The 27,196-nt window shown below is 51.2% G+C and overlaps 1 protein-coding gene across 2 annotated transcripts in view; it reads left to right on the top strand.

Annotated features, from left to right (window-relative positions):
- The window catches only part of Cldn14 (claudin 14), an 86,546-nt gene that overhangs the window by 11,871 nt on the left and 47,479 nt on the right, over positions 1 to 27,196 (top strand). The window contains exon 2 of one of the 2 annotated variants that reach the window (XM_005375735.1): positions 24,053 to 24,163. The exons of the other annotated variant lie outside the window; for it this stretch is intronic. The gene's annotated coding sequence lies outside the window, so the exon portion shown is untranslated. The remainder of the gene's footprint in view (positions 1 to 24,052; positions 24,164 to 27,196) is intronic. 2 annotated transcript variants of the gene reach the window in all.

Below are 27,196 nucleotides of genomic sequence, written 5' to 3'. Positions count from 1 at the left end.
CAGCATAAGGAACTTGAGAATTTTGGTCTCTCTGGGGACTCCTGGAACCAATGACCCCATAATGAAGGACATGATTATATGACTGTAAAAGAGGTTAATTTTTCATGGCGTGGTGGTGCATGCCTGTCATCCCAGCACTTGGGAGGCTGAGACAGGACGATCCAAAGTTCAAGGCTACCCTGGATTATAGTGAGACAATCTCAAAGAAAAGTAGTTAATTTTTTTGGTGCTGGGGAACTTGATCACCTCCCCCGGGGATGTCAGACATACTTGTCACAAAGGCCCAGGCCCGATCTGCCTCATCTCAGGCATTTCCAAGAACTCCACAGAACTGGGGTGGAGCCGTCTGAGGTCAAGGAACCAGGCTTTTTAGGTCACCGAGGGGCTTTCTTATCAGGGAGGAAGCTCATTTCCGAAGGAGTTCGAGGGAGGAGCGCGGAATCAACGTCGTTTCTCGATAACGTCATTCAAACATGGCGTAACGATGTCAGAGGAGTCGAGGGAGCCTGAGGATTATTAGTTTCTCTGCTCTCTGGAACGAGTCCCGGAGGAGGCCGCGTGGAGGTGCAGCGCAACAAATTGTCCACCGTCTCTCTGCAGAGCCCTGTCTGTCAAGGGGCTGCGCACCTCACTGCCTCTCCGAGGCCGCACTGTAAAGCCTCCTCCGCAAGCCTCAGAACCTCCAGGCAAGCCAAAGCTTCCTAATAGCCGTTTCCTACAGAAAATCAACAAGGGGGAAAATTCCTCTTTAAGCACATGTCTAGATGATTACATTTCTCCCGGACGGAGAATTATCAGTGACGGCCCCGTGGCTCCTAAGACGGCAGAGGTTGTAAACCGCTGATTAATGGGGTAAGACAGATTGTTGATATTCGTGGAATTCAATATTCTAACCTCAGATCCATGTTTACAGCACAGTGACTTACAGCCTTGAAAAAAAAAGCCCCGCTCTTTATATTTGGTTAGAAGGAGACAGCTCTAGAGCAAGGAAACCAGCCAACATGTCTAGTGCGGGAAGCCTAAACCGGACCGTACATTTTATGTAGTGATTTAGGGTTTAAAACTCCAATAATACGTGGAGATAAAATATTTTCCCTATAGTACCTGTAACTGGGCATGCATGAAACCCTTCAAAGTCCTCTGTGATTATCTTTTCAAAACAGTGGGACGCTTTCCTCATCCTACAAGCCACAGAGAATGCAACCCACGTACCCAGGGCTGTTACAGTTTATTCTTTTCTTCTCATTTTTTATTTAAAAAAAAAAATAGTGACTCAAACCCAGGGCTCTTCATGAAATGTGACTCCCCTGAGGGATGATAATATCTCATTCTGCATCAGTTGTGGCACCCAAGCTCATGGTTAGCAGGAGGTGGCCACCTGCCTTTCCATCGTCTTTGTTATGGCTTCAAAATCAGGCTGTGTATTTTATTTGCCCCGTTTTGCAGAGGAGCTAAATGAAGAACAGCATGAGTAACTCACCCCGAATTACCCATGAAGCCAGGGTTGTTGGAATCCCCAGGCCGGGGGCTCACCACAAAACTGCGCGGCTCGACAGACAGAGACTGTGCCAAAGACGGACCCCACCTCCACCCTGTCCGAGCCGCTAGCAGTCACCCCCAGGTGGATCGAGGCCAGATGTAATTTGTTCATGCTAAAGAGTGCAGAACGGGAGGGGGTGATTGGGCTATTTTAGAGATCATGGAGAAAGCATTCCTTTAGAGGTTATTGAACATTGTTTTTAAAGCAAAATCTGATGAGGAAATCATAAATCCAAGGTGACACATGGGTTGGGAACTAGGCCCCCTGGAGACTGGAAGAACGTTGTCCTGGTGGGAGATGGATCCTTTCCCTCAGGAATGCTCCAGAAGAGACCCTGTTACGGGTTAGAGCCAGGAAGCAGGACTAAGAATTTAACTGAAGGATGCAGTGGAAGCAAAAATATGAAGTGTGTGGTTTGTCCTCTTCTTTTTCTGCAGGGGCTGCTCTTTGCTGCGGGCAACTTCCAGCCTGTGGGTGCCTCCTGCTGACTCAGGTGGCTAAAGAGGACCCGGGGAACAATCCCACTGACTCCCTTTGAAGCCCCATTTCCCCAATGTTCTGCTATTTTCCAGCATTCCCAGTCTCAGTCTTAGTAGCTTGGGGTTCCCCTAGAGGAAAATGGACATGGATAGCGTACCAGAGAAATAACCCTTATGAATACATTAGCTTTAGATGGTACGTCTGCCTTCAGAGGAAAATAAAAATAACAGCATCCTTTGCTGCATTTTCCTGCACCAAGGGCCTTGAAAGTACATTCCTCAAATACAGAGCAAAATAGAAGACAGACAAATGGGAAGTAGGGAGAGGTTGGAATAATTCCCTAAATCACCTACGCCGCAGTCTCAAGAGTATTTTAATATATATGCTAATTCATTTCATTTATACTACTCATTTCTCTTAGTTCATTGAAAAGGAAGTTTTGCACTACATTATGTTTCTTTTTTCATGAATCTTTCATGTCTACGTCTTATACTCTGAGTAACTACTTTGAAGATGATTTGCAGTGTATTAACTACTCTTCTTCTCTTACTTAAAGAAAGAAAGTATATCCCTCTCCTGGTGTCCACAGATCTCTTTCAGGGTTCCCTGAGATGCAGAACACCATAGACTTGAGTAAAATGGTATAGCCTTTGCATACAACCTGTGAGCATCCTCCTGTGGACTTTAACTCTTCTCTAGATTACTCAGAATACCTAGGCCAGTATAAATGTTATGTAAATAGCTGTTGGACCACGTTGCTTAGGAAATGTCCAGCACAGTATTTTGTTTAATATTTGCAATCTGTGGCTGGTTGAATCTGTGGCTACAGAATCTGTGAGTATGAAGGGCTGACTGTGGATAGAAGGCAAAGAACATTAAAAAAATAATATTCAGTTTCTGACATGCAAAATAGGGCCTTGCAGCTGCAAATCAATAAACTGGAAAGTCAGGCCTTTTCAAGAGGAGGGATATCCTCCGCTCTTTTCTGACAACAGGAAGGATGTCCTCAGTTCCTCACTGACATTCCAAGAGCCAGGCAGGGAGAACTAAACCATAGAGTTCATGTTCAGCAGGGAGCACAGAGTGGCACCCGCTCCTTCCAGCCCTGGAGGATTGTGCAGCAAAGGTAGTAGATGGGAGGAGGACTTCATCTCGAGAAGTGTGGGTCTCCACATTCCTCTCCTGCCTGAGAGTAGAGAGAGGGAAGAGTAGGCGCTCAGTGGAGAGGAACAAGCAAGGCAGAGGGCTTCATGGCATGCTCTTGGTTAGGGCAACGTCATTCTGCTGGGGGCTTCTTATCAACATGGGGGCCCCCGAAAACTGAGAGGGTGGAAGGGTAACATGTAGCAGAGAGGTCCAGCGGCTCCAGGCCAAGGTCCCCAGATAGCTAAGCTGAGGGGTCCCCAGGTGACCCACTGTGGTGGGAGCCAAGTGACCTGCATGAGATGGTGCCCTGAGGCCGACAGAGGCCATCGCAGAATCCCTAAGGGTTCTCTGTCCCAGGCACCGTGGGACACGGCCACCAGTTCTTAACTGGTCAAGAAGGCAGAGCCCTTGGGTTCACCAGCCATGGGCATCTGCTGGCCAGGTCTACCCAGCAGGGAACAGCCAGCCCCGTGCAAGGGCTGTGTTAGCCCCAGGTTGTCTCTGCTGAGGTCCCAGACCCCACCTTGGAGGGGGCACTGGGGCAGACGTAGAATGGAGAATTGAAACCAGCGCCGTCACAGCCACTCCGAGGACCAAGCAAATCCTCACCTCTTTGTCACCCCAGAAAGACAAAAGATTGAGGATACACGTGGAGAAACTTCTAGAATAAATGTCATGCTTATTGGAGCTGATCATAAAAAGAAAAGCTTAGATTTTGTATATCTTTTAAATTTTATGTTATAAGAATTCATTTCTAGAGACTTTTATAAAAGTCTCTGCAACTAGTTAGCAATTAAAAAGCAGATGAAAATAAGAAGTTCCCTCAGCACAGATGGCTGGAGACTCATGGGTAATGACCTTTAGACAGCCTGGACGTAGTCCACTCCGTTCTGCCGGTGGAGGGGAACTTAGAAAGGGAGGCCAGGTCAGTTTGGAAAGAGTGAAGGTGTCCTCGCCCATCTCAGTGAAAATTAATATTTTCATGTCTTTATCCCCACTGTGCTGCTTAGCCTTCCCTTGGGCCTCAGCAAATTGGTCACCAGCAACCAGCCCGGCTTCTAAGAAGGGCCTTGGGGCTGGTGGTCGCAGGGTGACTGCTTTGGGGACAAAACTGGAGATGCCAATGAGAAAAGACCAGAAGGAAACTTTCTGAAACTCTTCAGCCTTCAGAAGTGCAGCCCAACTCAGGTTCCCTGTGCGAACAGTATGGGACACACTGTGGAAGGGACACACACAGGCCTGTGCGCGCGCGCACACACACACACACACACACACACACACACACACACTCACACTCACACTCACACTCACACTCACCAGTAAATGAGAGTTGTCTGTAGGAAAACGGATGTACCTTGAGACCACGATGTAAAGTGAAATAAATCAGACACACAAGCTTAAAGGTCACGTGGCTTCCCTTATATGAGAAACCCAAAGTATAAATAAAGAGCAAAAGAAAAGACGGAGCAGAAAGAGGAGACAGATTTTGTGCAAAGCGGAAAGGAAGCAGAAGATGGAGGGAAAGGGGAGGGAGAGAGGGGAGGAGGAGGTGAGAAGGGTGGAGATGTTTTCTGTACGTGCAGCAGCTCCCCGGGGGAATGCGACCTTTACGGGCTGCACTTCGGTACCAGTGAAGATAACTTTTAAGAAAAGAAAGTCAGGGAACCGCCGGCTGTGTGTGTCCACACACGCGGTCCCAGAAGCTCCCTGGGAAGGTAAAAATGGTAGGTGGGACCTAGGCATCTTGGAGAGCGGTCCACACGCCCCCCGCCAGGCTTCCCTCAGGAAAGAGCCACCCGCCGCCTTCCAGACAGGCCTGGAAAAGCTCCCGCAAACCCACATCCATCCTCCGGCCCAGCCGGCCCCAGCGGGCTCCTGCGCGCTTTGGTTTTCCAAAACATTGGCAACGAACGATCGCTGAGAAAACTTACGACTTTGGAACACGCGGCCTGTTTTCTTACAACTTAATGAGACCAAATCACTGATAAGCTCGGTTTTGATGTGTAACCGCACACCCCGCCTGGGACATGGGGAGCCCCACCGTGTTCCCCACACGGCCCATCCCTGGGGGTCCCACAGCCCACTGCCTCCTCTGTGGCCCGTGTTTTCCAGCGATTTCTGGCAAAGCCAAAGCGGTTTCAGCCTGTTGGATCTTGGCAGTTCTTCCCAAATCCCTCCTAATCCATCCCAAAGACCAGGAAGGCAGCCCGCTTCGAGACAGGCAGGGGAACGTGCTTCAGGGTGTGAGCCCGACGGCTCTGAGTTGGACAGGGTGTTAATGAAGCCTTCGTCTATGGGTCCCTCTGGTGAGCACCACGGCAGGCTCCCCGTGCCAGGTCTTGGGCTGGCCAGGGACTCTGGGACATCAAGGAAGCTGCCTTTTATTCATGGGGCCTGTCGTGTGGGAGTGTCCAGGGGCCGGGAGAATAATTCCATAGACGTCAGAGTTTGGAGGATGGCACTGGCGGCTGGGGTTGGGGGAGACGTTGGCCTTGGAGGGCGTTATGGGGAAAGGGATTAGATCTGGGGGCTCCCTCTTATGTACGGAGGTAAGAGCAGAAAGACTCAGTGTTCACAAAGTGACTCCTTGATGATAGTACACTGGGGGGAGGTAGGTGACTCCTCTGCCTCCTGAAATGACATTTTAGTTGGGGACAGAAGACAGGGAGGCCAGTACTGCTGGTGACACTGGAAGGTCACTGCTCAAAAACCGGAATGCCAGCTGGACGTGGTGGTGCATGCCTATAATCTCAGTGCTCAGGAGGCTGAGGCAGAAGGATCACTGCAAGTTCATGACCAGCCTGGAAAATATAGTGAGAGCCTCAGAACCAGGCAGGCCCTTGCCGTGTGTGCCTGTTTATATGATGACCTCAGCCAGGTGTGGTTGCGCACGCCTGTAATCCCAGCACTCGGGAGGCTGAGGTAGGAGGATCGTTTTGAGTTCAAGACAAGCCTGGGCTACAAAGTGAGCTCAAGGCCAGTCTGAACTGCATAGAGAGACCCTGTCTCAAAAAGACAAAAAAATAATTCTATATGATGACCTCAGTTGCTATCGAAGCCCCTGCCCTGGCGCTACCTTATGGATCTGCATGGACAAGTCGTTCTTTAGAGGCAGGGTCAGTGTTGCCAGGTTCAGGGACCAGGCCTGTAGCAGGTGACACTCAGGGTCCTGCCCTTCCTCAGGAGTCACTGAGGTGCCCAAGAGCAGGCACTTGGGGGAAGGAACAGAAGTGGGGAAGGAAAAGTCTGGGTGTCCCACCACCAGCCCCCTAGGCCATGGGACAGCTGAGCCGCCCCCTTAGACCTGAGGACAGGGAGGGGTCTTGGGTAGGTAAGACAAAGTGCCCGAAACAGAAATCCCAAAGCAAGTGGCATTCAAGTGGGGCAGGAAGGGGACATGGGCCAGGCTTCCTCCTACGAGAGCTGGAGGCCTCCAAGCGGAGTCCCCGCCGCTCCAAGAACAGCCTGTAATTCCCGTTCATTCACTGGGGGAAACAGAGGTTCTTCCCAGCTCTAGAAGGACTTTTTATTTTGCTTCTGTCTTGTTTTGTGATAAGGATCCTAATTTAGTTTACTTCTTAGATTAGTAAGAAATTACTTTGGCCAAAAGTAAGATTCATCTTGGGGCTCAGGTTTTAGTGTCTCAATCCAAGCCCACCATGGCCATCTCTAGAAGTCAAAGCGAGAAAGCTCAGGACAGAATGTTGAGGAAACATCATCAGGACCCTCTTAAGACACTGCGTCCTAACTGGGTGGTGGCACATGCTTTTAATCCCAGCACTTTGGGAGGCCGAGGCAGGAGGATCTCAAGTTTGTGCCCAGCCTGGACAACTTAGTGAACACCCCAGACTCATGCCAGCCCAGGGGTCATAATCAGTTGCAAAGGTTTTGGGGTGGGTGACTGATGGAAGGGAACTTTATCACATCTCCCGTTTTTTACTGTTGAAAAGCTGTTGACATCTCACAGGAGACAACCTCCTTCCCTTCTTCCTCCTGCCCTCAACAGCCCTTGAAGAAAATGATTAAAGCAGAGCTCAGAGGGATGGCTTGTCTGCAGCCACAACAGGCTCAGGTGGCGGCAGCGGGCTGACCCTCCTCTCAGCCGGCAGGACAGCTGGAATTGGGGTCCTGTCTGTTTCACGGATTTCTGATGGCCTGTGAATACTTTGTCTGCATCTTGTCTTTGTTTTTGATTCCAGTACTGGGGATTGAACCTTATTTTTTTCCCACTGAGCTACATCCCCAGCCCTCTTTTTAATTTTTTTATTTTGAGATAGGGCCTTGCTAAGTAGCAAAGGGACCCAGGCTTAGCTCCTCCTGCTTCAGCCTCCCAGAGTGTGGGACGTATTTTTCATGTGACAATTGGTCCTCCAAGGTTGTGTCTCAGGACCAGCTCAGAAAACCAAAGCCAGGAATAAATGGTGCTCTAGTGGAAGGAGTCTGTGGGTGAAGAGGAAACACAGACAAGCAAAATGGCAGGTGGAAAATAGCATGGAAGACACAGGTGGCAGGCTCAGGTGTGTGGCCGGCTGGGGCAGGTGATGCTTGGGGACAGGTGATGCTGGGGCAGGTGATGCTTGGTGATGCTGGCGGAGGAGATCAGTGAGGTGGCCTGGGCCTCTCACGGGGCTCCTCCTTCTGCCCAGCAAGGGCCTGGGCACAGTCGGCCATTGTGGTCTTGGCTTTGCATTCTCAGGGCTGTCTAACAAAGTTCCACAGCTCGGGCGGCTGAAGCAACAGACAGCACTGCCCCCTAGGTCTGGAGGCTAGGAGTCAGAATCCTGGTGTCTGAAGGTTGGTTCCTTTTGGAGAGTCTGGCGGGTCCAGTCCATGTCTGGCTTTAACTTCCGGTGGCCACTGGCAGTCCTTGCACTCTTGGCTTTGGCTTGTGGCCACATCATGCTGGTCTCACATAGCACTCCTTCTTCCTGTGTCTCTCCAGAGCCTCCTTCCGGGACCCCAGCTGTGCTGGGCGGGACCACCCTACTCCAGTGTAGTCTCATCTTACCCAAGTCCATCCACAGAGACCCTATGTCCAAGTAAGGTCCCACTTGGAGGCTCTGGGTGGGCACGAATGCGCAGAGACATTAGTCAACCCGCTGGGCTCTGCAGGGACAAGGCTGAGGGTACAAGTACCTCTCTACTTAGCACGGTGAGTGCTGCTGGTAAGAGGAAGTGAACAGACAGGGTATGGAGATGCTGGCTGGGTGGAGTAGAGCTAGATCAGGAGCTGGAGAAGGCAGGGGAGAGACCAAGACCCGCTGAACAGAGCAGAAAGCAAGTGGGAGCAGGCGCCCGACACTCCATGTTGGACCAGGCAGGAAGTGGGCAAGCTGTGTCCACTGGGAAGCAAGGTCCACCCTGGACAGCCAGATGCCACCTGAAAAGCCGTGGTGATAGCTGGATGAGGCGGCCCCCTCGACGCTCCCAGGAGGACAACACACAGCAAACCAGCCTAGCCCCTGTTTCTCAGTCAACAAACATTTACCTGTGAAAACTCTGTGCTTGGGTGCTTGGATGTAGAATAGAAAGAATACAGTGTCTGTAGAGCTTTCTGTCTACTTCCACATCAGTGATGATAAAGAGCTTATGTAACCTTTTGGGACCGTGGTGATCCTGGCCACCCTCCCAACCCAGCTTCGGCACATTCCGGCCATCTCAGGGTCGCTTGGGAAACACCCAACATATGTCCAAAAGAAAATCACTTTAGTTCACTGAAAATTAAATTTAGGCTGGGGTTGCCTTGTGCTTTGGGGCATTTAAAGGAATCTTCAAACAGATCAGAATACAAGGTGGTCACTGCTCCAAAAGGCAACCTTTGAAGGATTTTACTTCCTTCACTCCTTCGGCTATTCAGCAAATGCCCACAAGATGTGGTTGAAAAATACACTCAGAGCTTAATTTTTTTTAAAAAAATGATTACAGTAAAGACACATTGCCTTTCATTCCCTTTGAAATACCAGCTCTCCCCCTTTGCTCTGAACACACTCATCTCATCATTCTTGCCGCTTTCTGAAGCAGTTCTGGAGTCCTCTTTTGTGAGTGTCTTTAGTATTGTACTACTGTGGCTAGCTTGGTGTCCTACTTCGATTCCAAATTATCCTTGTGGTTATTTTGACTTTGGGGAAGAGCTGGAAGACACAAAGGGCCAGATCCGGTGCACAGGGAGATGAGGACACAGCGTCACGTTTGTACGGGCCTGCTTTTCCACTGGGTAGCAGTTGGCAAACACATTCACCACATTTTTTATCACACCCCATAAAAACACTCAGGAAAGAGGACTCCAGAGCTGCTGCAGAAAGAGGCCAGAACCACGGGAGGAGTGTGTTTGAAGCTCGGGAGGGTTTGAGGGGATTCATGGCAGGGTGTCTTTTATTGTAAAAATATGCTTTTTGTAAATGTAAAATTTACTGTGTAGTTCAATCACCCCATGCATTTCATTCTCCTCAGTGCGGGGCAGTGTGGGGTACACTGGGGACCAGGCGGTAAGCAGCACAGGGGCATGTGTCCTCAGGGCTGGGGGCAGGACGTGAGTGCCAGGAGGCCAGGGTTGGTTGCAGGGAAGCAGGTGACCAGAGGAGGCCCTCCCGCAGGGCACACGTGAGAGCCGGCCTGCCAGGAATGAGGACGGCCTCCTGTCCGCGTCATCCCGGCTCGGGGTCTGTGCGTACGGGAGCGACTGCCTCACAGCCGTGCTGGTGGACAGTGGCTCTCTGACCAAGGCTCTTCCTCGGCTGCTCAGCTTGGGGCTGGCCCGACCCCCAGGAGCGAGTCCAGCCCTGCCTGCCCTTCCTCTGGGAAACTTTGAAGAGGGGCTCTGGCGTCTGGAGAAAGCAGAGGAGAAGTGTCCTCGGGGCTCTGCAGGGTCCTGAGGCGGCCACTCGGCCCTCTGCATCGGGGGCTCGCTGGCCTCTCCTGGCGGCCGCAGCTCCTCCTCCTCCTCCTCCTCATCCATCCACTTTTCAACACCAAATGCATCTTTCTCATCTTACAGCGTTTGCGTGCATGTCTACCACTTCAGGCTTCAGCAGGGATTTGTGGTAGCTGAGGGTGTGTGTGTGTGTGTGTGTGTGTGTGTGTGTGTGTGTGTGTGTAACACCAAAAGGAATATAAATTTCTGCTTGAGGCAGATTGCCCTTTCAGTCTTTTTTCCTGCTTGTTCATGCTCACAGAAGTCAGGGCAAGACAGAGAAGGTGAAAAACAAAACCAGAAATAGCCACCTGTGGTAGTGCACACCTGTCATCCCAGCACGCGGGAGGCTGACACAGGAGGATCACTGCGAGTTTGAGGCCGAGCTGAGCTACACAGTTTGTTCACAGCCAGCCTGGACTACATAGTGAGACCCTGTCTCAAAAGAAACAAAACAAAACTATGGCAACAGGACCCAAAAAACCAGAAACGAGGCCTCAGGGCAGCATGATGAGGACAAAGTTGGTGTCTGCTCTGCGTGTTTCCTTAGCGCCTTGGTTCCTGCGGCTTTGGGCCTGGTCTGGGGATCAAAGGAGGGGAAAGAACCACAGTCTCCACACTCGGGTCCCTGCGAGCGCTTCCAGGTGCCAGCCACTTAGCAAAGCCACCAGGTCTGGTCCTTTAGCAGTGGGAGTGGCCCAGGGGACCGTGGTGGTATGGAGGGGGGCACTGTGCCGTCCCAGGGGGAGGAGGGATAGGTCCCACCCAAGACATGGACAGCCTGCAGCCAGGGCATCCCACCTGTGAGGGCATGCAGGTTGCTTCCTGGAGAGGCAGGCAGAAGGGACACCAGCCAGGTGGACAAGGAGGGTGGAGCGCACCAGCAAAGGGGATGGCAGCCATGAGATAGGCTGGATGCAGCCCAGGGCGTGGAGTTGAGTGAGCAGAGTCAGGAAACGGGAAGAGCCAGGTGTGGTGGCACACGCCTGTAATCCCAGCACTTGGGAGGCTGAGGCAGGAGGATCGCTGTGAGTTCAAGATCAGCCTGAGCTTCAAAGTGAGCTCAAGGCCAGTGAGACCCTGTCTCAAAAAAATAAAGGAAACGGAAAGAGAAGCACAGAGACGCAGAGCTCTGTCCATCCGCAGGGCCTACGAGCTCACTGACAGCTGTGCCTCCACTCCTCCCAAGGGCCTGGGGAGTCACCGGGCTTTGGCAGAGGTGACAGACGGGGTGGCACTTCTGCTGGGAACTGCTCTTTTTGAAACAAGCAAGGAGCTGTCCTCACTGGCGTCCCCATCTACCACTCACCAAAGTGGTGTCCCTTCTGGAAGTACAAGGCCACCGGCGGGCAGAGACAGGACCCCACCTGGGCTCTTGTGCCCCCTCCCCCACCCCTGCGTGGCTGCTTGGCACGTCTCCTCCTGCACGGCCCGCTGGGCTAACCCCATCACAGCCGGCCTCCAAGCCCCGCTCCCCGAAGCACCGGCTCATTAGTGTAGAGGGCTTGGCATGGGGGCCATCTCACCTCACCCTGCTCTCCCGCAACACATCCATCACCGCAGACCCACTGCCCCCCACGTGTTTCTGATTCCCGGAACAGCCTGGGCTGCGCCGCCACGCACAGGCTCGGGCCAATCAGAAAGCCCTTTCCGGGGGCTCCCTTGGCCTCCGGACACAACGGCTTTTTAAAAAGAATTTGATTTTCCAATCCTTTGACAGCAGTCAGGTACTCCATGTTATTCAAATCACCTTCGAGTAGGTCCGATCTTGACTAGACTCAGAGGCAGAAGGCTCCCTGCCCCGGGACCACCCCCATTTACCCGTCCCTCATTGCCAGCCCAGCACAGCACCCGGGTGCATCGTTACCCGCCCATGCTTAGAGCATTTCTCAACATGCAAACAGATTTTTCTTAATGTTACTTTCCTAGGAATATTTTAACCTCAGAACAACTCGTTTTCGTATTTAGGGCACAACTTCAGCACCGTTGCCATTTGGGGCCAGATGTTTTTGCTGCGTGTTTCAGGGTGGTGAACGGCACCCCTAGCTCTACCCACAAGATGCTACTGGCAGCACTCAGGGCTGACGACCAAAGAAGTCCCCAAGTAATGCAAATGTCCTGGGGTGAGCAAGGGAGAGGATGGAGAAGCAAAATGGACTCCAGGGAGAAGCACTGACGTGTGGGGTTTATAATGCCCTTTCCTCCCCATCAGGAAAGGATTCAGGGGATTTACAGATTCCAAACTCTGTAAGATTTCAAATCGATGTTTGGCTGAAAGTTGAAAATCCCTGAAGCTTGGAGGTAGGGGTTCATTATACGACGTTTGCTGCTCTTGGGTATGCTTGAAATTTTTTTAAGGCAAAAAGATGTTTTTGTGGACTTCAAAATGTTTCATGATGAGAAAGGGGAATGTTTCTGTTGAGGAACTTCGGATGGTGGAAGCTGAAGGGCGGGAAAAGTAAAGGCAGCGGCCAGGAGGTGGACACAGAGGCTCTGTCCAGGGCTGGAGGTGTGGCCGAGTGAGGCCCTGGGTTCCAGGCCCGGCACTGTGGGAGGGAGGGAGGCAGGAAGGAAGAGTGGAAGGGAGGGAGGGAGGAAGGAGGGAAAGAAAGGTGGGAGGAGGGACGGATTTATGCTAAAACTGTGCACATTTGTGCTCAGGGTGAATTTGAATCTGAGCTTCCTCCAATCAAATGTGATCAGTCAAAAACATCACAGTGTCTTAGAATATAATAATTAATAATTAATTAATACTTATTAATAATAATATAATTAATAATGAATAAGGAATAATAATGATCCAATTGCTCAGAAGAAGCCCAGCTACTCCTGGCCATAGTCCCTGAAATAAAAGTTTCAGGGCAACCACCCTCAATCGCAGAATCTGCAGAGATGTTTTGGTGCACGTGGCTTCCTAGCGCGTTTCTGGAAATGCAGAACCTGACTCCGGGGTGGACCTGGCAGAGCACTGGTATTCTTTGGAAGTGAATTAGTGGATAAGACTAATTTAGGAAAAGTAACTCTGCCAGAAGTAAAACCCACGCCCCCACCCATGCAGGTCTCTAAAGATCTGATTTAATCTGAGAATAAACATCAGAACAGCTAGAGGTGGACGACCTCAGAAGTATTATTTCTCTCCAAACTTTAACAAGTCCCAGGGGCTGGGGATTTAGCTCAGTGGCACAGCGCCTGCCTGGCAAGCGCAAGGTTGTGAGTTTGATTCCTGGTACAGGAAGAAAACCAAAAAAAAAACAAGTCCCAGGTTACAGCCTCTGTTTCTTGAAGCAGCTGTTCAGGGGGCTGTGTAGACCCAGCCCTGCTGGCAGCTGGAGAGACAGCGGAGATCTCTTGGAGAAAGACCCTGAGGGTGTCAGTGAGATCCAGGGTCCAGGGGGTGCTGGAACCCAAGGTGCTGCCCTATGCCTCCCCGACCCAGCCTCTCCGCAGGGCTCCTAGCGATGATCCAGCAGAAGCAAACTTGGCCTTTAAGACTCAAATTGCAGGCCACCATCACTGTAACTTGGAAAAAAAAAAACCTGCTTACTGCAATTTTTAAAAATCACAATAAAATACCGAGCCACTAACTAATCAATGCAACTTTCCATTGAGATATAAACAGTCAAATGCAGAGTAGAAGCAGGTCGAAACATATTTCAAAAGAAATAGAGCCAGCTGTGGGGCGCACGCCTGTAATCTCAGTACATGGGAGGCTGAGGCAGGAGGATCATCATGAGTTCCAGCCAGAACTGAACTGCATAGTGAGACCCTGTCTTAAAATTTGACTTAATTTTTTCCTGAAGAGTTCCATGAGGAAGTAAGGGGTCCAAATGGCCCAAATCTTCACAGGCATGGGCTCAGAGAGCCTTTCTAGTTAGGTGAAGTGAGGTCCTTCCCCTACCACGAGTTATTGAAGAAGCCCATTCCAGAGCAGTCTTTTATCTTCTGCAGGGAGAATAAGGGGCCCCCTTGGCTCCGGCAGTGTTGCCTGGATGCCTGCCGCCTGGGCAGGGTCCCTAATCTCTGCGAAGACCTGGAACTAGCAGCTCCAGAAAGACTGAGTGACCACAGCCCGGACACTCCTGGCCCAAACCAAGCATCACCCACAACCCTGCTTCTTTCCACCCAGCCGACCTTGAAATCCAAGGCGCCCTTAAAATGCTGCGTTCAGATCTCTATCTGTTAGAAATCAACTTGCAGGCCCCCAGAACCCGAGGAGAACCAGTGTAAGGAGAACCAGTGCAAAGGGCAGCGTCCCAGAAAGCCAAGGCACCCTGCGCCCCTGCTTCCCCTCCCTGCGCAGGCTTCAGAAAAGCCCCACGTCCCCAGGGCCCGTCTTGGACGAGGCTGCAGAGCCATTTACGTTTCAATTACCCAGAGCGATGCAAGCTTTTTTGCTTCGTTTCCACAAACACTGCAGCCCAGGCCTGATGTTTACAATCCCCCTAGCAAGCAGTCGCAGCAGGATTAATAGCAGAGAGCACTGTGGTTTTGTTATTAAGTTGCTCCCCGTAATTAGTAAATTTATTGTCCTAATTGTTTTCGCATGGCTGCTCTGGGAGACGTCTTCCTTCGCTGCCTCCTCACAGTCTGGCTCTTGTCATCGTATTTCAGCGTGGTCCCCGCCCACCTCTCCAGTCTGTCCGATCTGGACAGAGGCTGATTTGCAGTCCGGTCGGCAGGAAGGAGGAGGGGAATTCCTTCCGGAGACCGCAGTGAGGTGGTGGGGCCGGGCTGAGAGCGGGATGTGAGCGAGGTTTCCAGGGCAAGCGGGGCGAGGGCACACCTGCAATCCCAGCACTCCAGGGGCCGAGGCGGGAGGGCCGCTGGGAATATGAGGCCGGTCCGGGCTACAGAGCAAATTCAAAACCAGCCTGAGCTTCAGAGTGAAGTCCTGTCTCAAAAAAAGCCTTCTAGGGCACCCAGGATCCAGGCGATTCGGCCATGCTGTGGATGGACGCAGGGTCCCCGATAACCTTGGCCACACCCAACTTCCACCACCATTGAGATCTCAGGGGCTCAGGTCCCTGGCACCCTTCAGCCAGGGCAAGGCCACTGTTCTGCAAGATGCCACGCTGTGAAAAGGAGTGGGTGACAGTGGGCGAGAAGCTGACCCGGATGCACTGTGGCTCTACAGGGTCCCCTGGTTCCTGGCGGGCACCAGCTGGTGGGCAGTGCCCTGGCCGTGGAAACCTGGGTTGGAGGGAGCCAGCAGTTGTGTGACTTCTGGGTTCTCAGGCATCCCCTACACGGTTCCTACATTAAAACCCAGCCGCTGGCACCCCCGCCAGAGCAGGGGACACAGGTGCCCTTGGGTGACTCAGTTACCCCAACTTCGCCCTTCCCCGGTCCCTCCTCCTATCACCACGCACACTACTCTATTCTAACCGGGTGGGGCTCCAGGAAAGGAAGGACTTTTCTGTGCATGGATGTATCGGCACCAGCCCTTTCACAGGGTGCTCACGCATAGCGCGTGCTCAGTAAATATCTAACAAAAAAGCAGAGAGCAGAGGACAGCCTGTCGATCTGGGGGTGCTTCAGTGTGCAAACAGGGCAGGGGCCACCCTTCCTCCCCCAGCCCTCCCGGACCGCCTGGGAAGCGCCCCTCCCCCACAGTCCCTGCCCTCCCTTTTGCTGGGGAGGGAGGGGGGCCGCGGCGGCCAGGCCAGCCTGGAGGGGGGCGCCCCTGCCCTGGTTTCTGTGCACGCATTTGAACTTGAAATCAGCGTGCAGGTGTGTACCTGGCGCGGGCAGCACCTTCCCGGGACAGGACGCTGGCTGGGGTGGTCTCTGGACAGAACAGCACTCCCCAGGCCGGGGCAGGGCGGCTGCAGGCAGGGACGGAGCCGGCTAGTAATTCCACTCCGCACATGCATTATTCACTCTGCACGGCCTCCTGCTGGCCCGCGCTGGGTCTGTCCCCAGCAATCAGGCAGTCGAGGGAACTGCGCGGCTCCAAGGACGGAAGGCGCCGCTGTCCCAGCCACAGCCCTGAGCGAGCCATCGAGCCATGAGCCGGAAGGAAGCTGCCCGGGAGCGGTGAGTTCTCACCCGCGCGCATGTGGACTGCTGTGATCCCCCGAGGGGACACCGAGAGGGGAACCCGGCTCAGGGTGGCCTCAGGACGCAGTGGTGTGAGAGGCGACGGTGACTGAGGGCCTGGGGAGCGGTCAGGAGACAGGAGGAGGGATTTCCAAGCTGTCCTTTAACCCAGACCTGCTCGGAAGAGGTTTCCAAGCTCCAGCAGGGCTGCGAGGTTGGTTAAAGGTCTAGGAAGGCCTTGAACAAACCGACGTGTAACTAGATCTATGTGCATGTGTGTGTGAGCACACACACCAGTGCCACACACCACACACATACCACACACACCACACGGGTACCACACAGACACACTACACAATCACACAAAGCTACCAAATGTACCACATCCACATGCCACAAAGACATACCACACAATCACACACGCATACCACAACACACTGCACACACGTGGCACACACACTACACGCACACCACACGTACTCACATATTCATTTGTCTCCTCGCTTCATTGCCTGTGTCTCTCAGTAGACCTTGGACACCACAAGAGCAAGAATCTTGCCTAATTTATTCATGAATGTATCTTTGTGTCTGTCCCAGTGCCTGGCACACAGTAGCTGTTTATCACACTTTGGATCATGAATGTCCCCCAAAGCCCGTGTGTTGAAGGTGTGGTCCCCGACCTGTGGCACCACCAGAAAGTGGTGGAACCTTTGGTAGGCGGGGCCTCAAGGGAGGAAGTGAGATCAGTGGGGGCGTGGCCTCAAAGGGGATGCTGGGATCCAGCTCTCTTCCTTCCTTCTCGCTGCTTCCTGGCCACCATGAGCTCAGCAGACTTCTCAGCCACAGTTCGGCCATGATGTCCCATGCTGCCACAGGCTCAGAGTGACATGGCCTGAAGCCTCTGAAACGGGGCCAAAATAAACCTTTCCTCCTTTACACTGATTTTTCTCAGGTATTTCGTCACAGCAATGGGAAGCTGACTATCACAGTGCTGAACAGATGTTAAATAAGTCACTAAGTAATTCACAGCACATTCTTCACATCCTTTACCTCAACATGGGTAGCAACAGGGCCTCCAGTCAACATTTAGGAATAGGGTCAGCCTAGCATGGCCACCTCTGGATTCCTATCCCCAAGCAGGTCTGAGAGACAGCTGCCCTGGCTACACAGGACTGTGTGGTGAGGGCCACAGGGAGGAACAGAATTGGGAAGTTTTCAGCCTTTGAAATTGTGCCAGTGGTCGGGTGCCTGGGATCAGTGCCTTCCTGTGGCCTTATCCCCGCCCCTCCCCATGTGGGCAGCCTCACAGCGACAGAAGTGCTCTGTAACGTCTTGGCCCTGGCTAGGTTGACCTGGCACCCAGCTCCTCCAGCCGCGGGCATAAGCAGGTCTTAAAGGATTCCCCAGTGTGGGCCACGGCACCCTCATCCTAGCAGGCTGGCTTCTCTGACCCACTCATGGTGGCCCTGGGCAGTGTCACCCTCAGAAGCCCTTCCCTCCTGCCGTCCCACAGGGTGTGACAGTGGGGATATTGCTGATGGGGCTGGAGGGGGATTTCTCTTTTTCTTACTAAGTGTTATGATTACTCCTTGAAACCTATTAACACTAACCCCAACCATTTACATTTCATTTGGGGTACACCTGGGTTTCTGAAAAATCATTTAATGTAGCTCTGGCTGATCTGGAAGTGTTAGAGTTTCACATACTTTCACCCAAGCTACAAGGACAATTTTCAGTCAAAGAGCACAGATCAAAGAATAGAACCATGAATAATTATGAATATGTATAATCATGTTAGGTCTACCTGAACCTAACGAGTATGCAAATTCGCCATGTTTGTTTGTTCTCCCTCTCTCCCTCTCTCTCTCTCCCCTTCCCCCTCTCTCTCCTCTTCTCTCTCCTTCTCTCTCTCTCTCTCTCTCTCTCTCTCTCTCCCTCCCTCTCTCTCTCTCTTTATGAATTTGAACATACACATATCAGTTTTGGCTTTGTGTTTTCTTAACCACTTGAAAGTAAGCTGTAAACCATCATGCACCTTCACAATAAATGTTTCGTTCGGTGTGTCCCAGGGACATTCTCCTGTACATCCACAATCCCCGTCACACCGAATGGGAGACCTTTAACATTGGTCTTGCTCCTTCCAGCACTGGGGCGGCTAGTGGCCGGATGCCATTGCCAAAGCCTGCGGAGTTTCGAGTCCGTAGAGTGCACCTGCCAGAAGGACGGCACTCAGGTCCTTCCAAGATAAGTTTTCAGTGACAGATTACGTTTGGTGCTTGTAGAAACTGCTGGCAATAGAAACAACAAATCCTCATGATCCCATCGTCTGAAAATCACTGAGTCACCTGCTAAGAGTCAGTCTGTAAACTCCCTTATTCTCTTGGTGTACAGATTTGTTTTCTAGAAGAAAGCTTGTGATTATACCAATGCACTTACAGTTGCTTGTATTGCATACATGAACGTATACATCCATCTTCAGATATACTGTATATCTATGTATGATTCACATACATGGTGGGTGATGTTTTCCTCTTAATTTCGTATCATATACTCTTCTCCAGTACCATGTGGTCCTCACAGTCGTTTTTTGAACAGAGAGGTGATTTTGCCAGTGAGTCATGCACTGCTACGTAATTAGCCGCTGTCTCCCTCACAGTCTGTTGTCCCCTCCCGTCGGTCCTTTCGCCCGCGGAAGCCGCCCTTCTGTGACTACTGCACAGTGTCGTTAGGCTTGCGGCTGCCCCGAGCTAGGGACGATTCGATTCTGCTGCCTCAGAGAGGGAGGACGGCGGCTGCCTTTCCTCCACTGCTGACTGAGGAGCTGCAGGAAGCCAGGGAGTCTGAGAGTCGTGTCAGCGTACGGGGCCACGGAGCCTGGCACGCCGCCCCTTTGCCCAGCCTGGGACAGGAACGAACCCAGGCGGGTGGCGGGCGGCCAAGGAGACGCTGAGGCTGGCGATGGCGGGTGACTTAGGCGCGCTTGCCAGGGCAGGATGTGGAGGGATCGGGCGGGCTGTGCTGCGTTGAGGAGTCCGGGCAATGTCATGGTGGGGGACGGTGTGTGATGCAGTGGGCCGTGGTGGGATCCGGCCACCCCAGCCTCTCTCTGGGGCGTCTCAGCCGGCACAATCTGTACAAAGTGGCAGAGCCTCCAGAAGGCTCTCTGGGTCCCAACCGCCCTGGGGATGTGGTGCTCTGCAGGGTCCTGAGCCAGGTGTCTCTGTCACCCTAACCCTACCAGGGCCTGAAGGTCATAATCTTGCTCCCTTCTTTCTGGTGATATCTGCGAGCTCGATATCGCCAGGCAGCATGTGTTTACCCGGATGTGACCCCAGGTCTCTTTAAAAAACTTTACAATTATTAATCCCAATTAATCAAGTGTAATTTTTTTAAAAAGCGAACACCTCACTCTAGAAAACTAATCTTGCTGTTTTTCTGTGCTCACTTCCTGCCCTTTGTCCTTCTGATTTGTTACTGCGGTATCACTTCCATTCGCTCACCTTCTCCAGCCTGGTTTCCTCAGCACGCGCCCACACCAGGGCACACAGCGCCACATAACATCCGCGTCACTTTTCTTCTTTTGGCAATGCTGGGGCTCGAACCCAGGGCCTCCCACATGCTAGGCAGGCACCCTACTGCTGAGCTACACACCCAGGCAGCCATCCTGTTCTATTTTATTTCCTTATTAGTCCATGTTGGCAGAACGTATATTTATATCTCTTGGGGGCAGTTGGTGCATGTACACAGCACACCTCAATTCCTTTTTTCACCCCCTATCCTGTTCCTCCCTCTTTCCATCTTTTGATCCCTTTGAGAAAGATTTATCTCCCTACTTCCATTATCTATCTTTGATTTGGCTCTTTATTTATACTGTGGGTTTCTTATATAAAAGAAACCATGTGATATTTAAGCTTGTGTGTCTGATTTATTTCACTTAACACTACAGTCTCAAGGTACATCCATTTTCCTATAAATGACTCAAGTTTATCCTTCTTCATGACAGAGTAATGCTCCATGGTGTATAAATACCACATTTTGTCCATTCACCTGTTGATGGACATAGGCTGCTGCCAAGATTTAGCTATTATGAGTTGTGCTGCTGTAAACATGGGCGTGCATACACCACTGTAATATGATGTCTCTAACTCTTTTGGGAAGACACCTAGGAGGGGAATAGCCAGGTAGAATGAAAATGTCTAGTTTTAGTCTTTTGAGGAATCTCCATACTGATTTCCACAGTGTTTGCACCAGTTTACACCCCCACCAACAGTGTAAAAGGGCTCTCTTTCCCCCACAGGGCTGCCAGCATTTCTAGATGATGGTCATTCTCTCTGGGGTCAGGTGGGCAGCCACAACGTTAATGGCTCAGTCCCCATCCTTACTGTAGCTCTTGCTTGGGATGCAGAAGCTGAGCCCACAGCTGTGAGTGCCAGCATCTCCAGGCATGTGGAGAATTCAGCCACAGCGGGCCTCAGGGATGGTGTGGTCTTGATTGCCACGGAGCCCTCCGCCCGTGCCGAAGCCCCCAGTCCTTGTCCCACACCACCCAGGGACAGTGCCGGCAGACGGGCTTCCCGCCTGAGCTGAGCTTCTGAAGGTGTTTTCTGCAGAGCTGTTTGCTCCTCTCGGAAATTGCAGACCACGCTGAATTTCCTTGTGTATGGCTGGGTGTCTCAGAAGCAGCTCTGCAGATGTTAAACGTGTGAGTCTCTGAGTGGGAGCAAAATAACCCTTGATCGAGCAGGGCTGTCAGGGTTCCAAGAGGGAGCTAGCCCTCGCTACGGCATGCCACCTGCCAATACAGATGTTGCAGGTGACTCACGGGCAGCATAGTAACCGCACCGCCAGCTGTGAATATTTAAAGTGGGAAAGATTTTTATCTCTAGACAAATATATTTCATAGCTTAGTATTTTCTTTAGCCAAAACACTGATTTTCCTTTCTAGTTATAGTCTCCAAAAAAGCCTTCTATTCCTTTTGTTGTCCAACCCACAAAACTAGGTTTCTTACTAGCAACCCTGAAAGGTTGAAGTGAGAACTTCGCTCTTGGAAAAGGCAGACATGTGTCTGGTGAGGCTAGCACTGGGTCTTCGACGATGAAGCTCCCCGCGTTGTAATCGGTCACAGTATTTCCTGAGGGCTTGAGAAACCTCTGGAGCCTGCAGACTAACTCACTCCAAGGTCACACGGTGGCTTCTGGGAGGAGTGTAAATCTGACTCCCAACCCAGTCCCCTTTCAAGTTTGTCACGCTCCAAAATCATTTAGAATAGAGCAGACCCTCTTCGGAGGAAATCTCCTTTGCGGTTGATTGTTTGGATTTTGTTTGTTTGCTTTCGGTTTTTGAGGCAGGGTCCCAGGCAGGTGATATTCCCGCCTCAGCCTCCCAAGTAGCTGAGCATAACAGATGTGTATCTTCATGCCTGGCTGCATGTGGGTAAGGGGAATATTTTAACATAATTTTTCGTAGTTGTCTGGAAAATCGAAGGTCCACAATGACTTTTCCATAAATTACGTCCTGTATTTCTTCCTGGGTCCATCAACAAACAGAACATGAGAAACCCCCATTCTCTCATTTGGAAAATGTGGGTCTGTGACTGGATGAGCCCTAGTTTTATGGATCAGTAATTCCGTTTCTCCAGAATTCATTTGCCTTTGAAATACCAAAGCTAGACATACACAGACATAACATAATATCCTTCAGCGTCATGCACTATAATGAAAAGTAAATTATATTTTTGAATGTATATTTTAATCATATAGGTAATATAAAATATATGGTCCTTAATTTAAGAAAATAGACATTGCCGAGTCTGCGAGTGGAGCTCCGTGGTAGAACACGTGCTTTACATGCGAGAGTTCCCGGATTCAACTCCCAGCCCTAGGAATAAGAAATGTTTATTAAATAAATAAATAAAACCAAAAAAGTAAACATTACCAAAAGAATGTTTGTTTTGTCACCCAATTCTAATTCTCTCCTGTCTAACCCTAGAGGCAATTATTACTTTGGGCATAAAGTTCTTGTAAAACTCCCTTTACAGGGTGGAGGATATATAGCTCGGTAGTAGGGCGGCTGCCTACCATATGTAGATTTCTTCCTGGTGTTGTTTATGGAACAGTTGGTTTCATAAACTTGCTTTTTTAATGCATCTAGTCTTTCCCTCAACAGTTTGTCTCTGGGATCTTTCTGTGCTGGTGGATGAGATAAATTTTTTATTTCTTTCTTTATACCTGAGGGGGTTGAAGATCGCTCTGGGTCTCCCGTCTCCTTCCCCTCTACCGCTTGGAAAGTCGTGCCCTTTCTACCAGTTCACTCCCGGAGCCCGCACCGTCTGAATGGGCCACGATTGCCCCCAGAACCTCCCGCCCCTTCCTCAGGGAGTGCAGTGTGTGCCTGAAAGGGAAGCGATCAGGAGACTGGTTTCCCACAGTCCTCCTGCCCCTGTTAAAAATAAACCAAACTCTATCTACCAGGGCTTGTGTTTCAAAATATAAAGAAAATATTTCACATCCCTCCCAAACCTGCTTTTCAGCTAAAAACCTGATGCGAAGACTTAATCTTTAACTGAAACACGAGGTGAAGCATAAATGAATCGTGGAAATGCTGGCCTTCTTAATCGCCCCCTTAGCCCCCCACAAAGTGGCCTGCTCTGGTATCTGGGTCCATGAGAAGGGAACAGCTATTGTAAGCCAGAATTCTCACTCTGACACTAACATAACCGGAAAACTTCACAGTAGTGTACTGGTCTGCATAAGAGGGTTTCTTTTTATTTCTTTTTTGTTCTTTCTTCCTTTTTCTCTTTCTTTTTCTTTCTTTTCAGTATTTGTGATAAAATCCAGGGGCTTCACACTGAGGGGCCTCCTAGCCTTTTTTTTTTTTAGTTCATTTTTTATTTTGAGACAGAATATTACTAAATTGCCCAGACAAGATTCAAACTTTCAATCCTCCTGCCTCAGCCTTCCAGAGTACTAGGATAATAGACGTGTACCACCGTGCCTACCTAAGATATTTTCTTTTAGTTCCTGTATCAGGCAATGGTGATTTTATTGCTAACAAATATAAACAAGGAATAAGAAGATTATGAGAAAATGTTCATCTCTCTAATTTTATGTGTCAAACTATGCTAATTTTTAAAACTAACAAAAAAGGATTAAGGGAAAATATGACAGAAAATGTCCCACAGGAGTTCACTTTTCTGAACCTGTCCTGAGGTACTGAGAAAGATAGTGACTAGAGGACTCATTTATAGGATAAGGATTTGGCTTTTTCACTTGCAGGGGAAAGCAAGCAAGCCAGCCAAGTACTCGCTGTGAGCTGGAAATCATCATCAGATAGAAGCAGAGTTGGAGAAAGGGGTTTTAGACTTAAGAAATCCCTTTGTGTAAAAAGATACATTCTCTGAAACATGATTTATGTCCTTGCTTTCTACTTTCTGCTCAAATTATTTTTAATTCAGGTATGGAGGAAGAGTTTCTTTATAACCTAAACAGCCATCTGGCTGAATACAAATGAGTTCGTAAGAGGCTTGAGCTACTCATGGGTAAACCCATGGGCCGGTGACCTTCAGTTGAGTTTCATTGCTGTGTGCTGTCAGCCGCAGCCTGGCTTGCGTTCTGTTCCCCTTGGCTTGGTGGATGGAGGGCCAAGCAAGAGGGCAGCTCACTCTGAGGCAGACTGCCTGTGGTAGAGAGGAGGAAGGAGAAAGCCATGCCCAGAACCTTAAGGCTCTTCCTAAAACCAGAGCTTATAGGCTTTCAGCAGCCAGAATCAGTCTTCCTTTTTGCGTTTGTTTCTGAGCAACAGAAGAGTAAGCACTAAGGAAAAAATAAAAACAAATTAGGAAATTAAATGTAAATGTCCTAGCAAATGCCTTACCAGCAACGCTCCCCCTTTCCTTCTGGACACTGGTGACCTGCTGGTTCTCCTGTTTTCCCCCTAGACAGTGAAGAAATCATTGCACGATGAGTCATTTATCTTCAGCGCAGATATCACAAGGATAGAGCCACATATTACTTGGAATGGGAAATTCACGTCACATCATTTTCCATCGGTGAGTAATCGACGGGAAGTGGAAATGTCACCGCGTGGCAGGCTGGCCATCTGGTCGGAGGCTGTCTGTGAATTCGGCAGCTGATGTGCGCAGAAGTACTAAAGCAACAATGTCTGAAGCCGCTGTGCTTCTCCAGGGAACTTCAGTTCATGCATGGGAGGAAGGCAATAAAGTCCAATTATTCTGGACGCGGCTACACAAGGCATATGAAAATTATCTCACGGAGAGCAACTCTATAGCTAAGTATTTTTTAAAATAGCCATCCGTCACTCCCAGTAAGAAAATCAAACAAACCAATCCATCTCTGAGGAGCCACCCATTAATCAAAAGGTGGTGGTGAGATGTTAGCAATTTTTCATTACTCCATGTGTAATATTTTAAATCTGACATGCTGACAGGGTGGTCGGAATACATGAAATTATCACGTCCACGGACAGACAGGCTTCCTAGTGTTGGAACAGGTGTGTTGCCGCCGTATCAGGGATCCCACATTTTTTCTTTTAATGCATTTCTTGTGCTTACGTCAGGGGGCTATGGTACCTGTAGTTGAAAGTGACACTGTAAGAGGCTTTGGAGACTGAGCATGATCAAAACTTTGGCAACCCCAGTGCTTTTGAGGTCTTGCATATCCTTTTCCCAGCTTTGGGAGGTCAGCGTCCTGGACCCGCCATACAGAGAAGCAGACCCGTGCAAATGAGATGTGGACATCGGTAGCAGATGAAGGGAAGGCCCAGAGGAAAGCTTAATTAGGACGAAACAGGAGAAGAATTTGCTTCAGGTGTTACTGCCCAGGCCAGCCACACCAGTGCGAAGTACTGGTTAGTTGCCTGGCTGGATTTAAAGTTTATTTAAATGAACACACCTTTTAAAATAATAGCAGTGAGGCCCTTTATCCGTTTTTAATTTTCTCTACCTCAGTGAAAACACAAACATCCCGGCGGTCCTACTGGACTTGCAGATCTTTGGAGTCAATAAGTTTCACAGTCTGTGCCGGGAACAGCTTTGCCTGGAGCACGGAGCTATGGGAGCTGTAAGAAGAGAATTCACGAGTGAGAAGTTGGCCCCCGAGTCCTGGTCCGGTTCTGGTAGCGGTGTAGTGCTGATCCAGTGGTTCTGCCTTTTGGGGTCCCAGCTGCCTTTGTCAAAGGCTAAACCTGGCCCACGACTTGCTTTGTGAAGTTTTATTAGAACGCAGTTGTTCCCCTTCACTCGGGTGTTGTCCGTGGCTGTTTTCCGGCTATGGCAGAAGAGTCGAGCAGCTTGCAACAGAGATCTCAGGGCCAGCACAGCTGAAAACAGTTACTGTCTGACCATCGGTAGGCAAAATGGCCCTCATCCGGGATCCTGACTTTGCCATCTGGAGTTCTGGGAAGGATGAAAGAATGCGAGACTTCAGGTACCTGAGAGAAGGGACAGAACCAAGATGAGAAAAGGCCAGAAAGGAGAAGAGGGATGGGCTCACATAGCCATATGCTTTTTTCCCATGGTGTCACTTCCCTGAGGCCCCGGAGCCAGGATTAGGGGACCCCTATGGAAAATGTGGTAGGCAGGAAAGCAGCCCCAGCTATGGATAAAGACACCACAGTCCAGCAGCAGCAAGAGTTCCCCGTAGGGGACGTGACCCTGGGGCTCGGTACATTCCCAGAACCACCTTCCACTGGAGGATGCTGGGCGGCTGGCCGCGTCAGACCACGCGGGAGCTGTTCCCTCCGGCACAGCCCCCCACGCGCACAGGGCATCCGCTCCTGGCACCCACATGTGTGCCCCACATGTGCCTGCCAGACCCACCCCACCCGCCCCAGAGTGCTGTTTGCCAGCTCCGGAAGTCACCAAAGCCTCAGCCAAGTTTCCGAAAGTCTCCCCGTGTGGCACCCTTATCTCCAGGCTTACACCTGGCTCCTTGGTCACCACCGGCGTCCCCTGCTTTAGCTGGGAGCTCCGCGCCATCCTCTGACCCACAGCCTTCCCCTTCCTAACTCCAGAACCTTCTCTCTCAGACACTCCACATGGCTGGCGCTCACTCCTTCCACAGAGTCTGCTGCCTCTCCTGCCCCAGAGTCCTCCAGCACAAGCCAGCTGCTGGAGCCCCCATTTCTGTGTACTTTGTTTCAGCTGCCTGGACCCCACAGCCTTAGCACCCGTCCCTGCGCCTTCCACTTCCTGGAGGCCACGTGACTGAGCCCTGGGTGGGGAGTTGTTGACTGGAGGTTGAGCGGTCTGGCCAAGTCTGCTCAGATAGGCCTCCGTGTTTATTCTCCGTGAGAGACCCCTGGATGGCGCATTTCAGAGAGCACCTGCGTGTAGCTGTCCACAGGGCCACAGAGCGGCCTCCAGGGGCAGCAGGTGATGGAGAAGACTCTCGAAGGGCTCCGAACTCCAAGGGCAGGTCCAGGGCAAGCACGCGCCTTGTCACGGGGGCGCTGAGTCCGTAGCACACAGCCAGAGTGACCTGCGAAAGGAGTGCTGCGGGACCGCCACGTCTCCTCCCTCCCCAACCCCGCCCCTCCGCGTGTCATGCCCTGGCGTGGAGGGTGTTGGGAAGGACCTCGCCACACCATTCCTGTTTCCTGTCTCCTCAAGCGCCTGCCCGCCAGCCCTGCTGGAAGGTGACCAGTGGCTGTCTCTGGGTGTCACCTTTGAATACCAGATGGCAGCGTTTGCCCTAGTGGGCCCAGGTCCCACGGGTCCCCGACATAGGAGCCTGTGGATTATGCGGCCGACACACTGCCCATCCCCCTAACTTCTGGGCTCGCAGCGGGGTCCTGCGGGGTGGAGCTCCGTGTCTGCCTTGCTTGAAAAGTGGGGCCTCATTTCCACCTTCGCTGACTCCCCGTTTCCCTAATGCAGGTTCACATTTGAAGCAGACGGACGTGGCCTGCAGCCTGTACTGCCAGGAGGCTGGGCCTAAAAGAGTCCCTGTGCTTAGAGAAGTCAGGGCCCAGCGCTGAGGCCGCCTGTGTCCCCATTCTGTGTGGACCTGGCGCTCGGCTGCAGGAGGAGGCGGGTGATGAAGCCTCAGGGTCCTGGAGGTCA

The sequence above is a fragment of the Chinchilla lanigera genome, unplaced genomic scaffold (assembly GCF_000276665.1).
Source record: "Chinchilla lanigera isolate Chin_1 unplaced genomic scaffold, ChiLan1.0 scaffold00006, whole genome shotgun sequence".
In the NCBI taxonomy this organism is placed as follows: domain Eukaryota; kingdom Metazoa; phylum Chordata; class Mammalia; order Rodentia; family Chinchillidae; genus Chinchilla; species Chinchilla lanigera.
The sequence above is the reverse complement of the archived record's forward strand: the minus strand, read 5'-3'. Positions and strand labels throughout refer to the sequence as shown.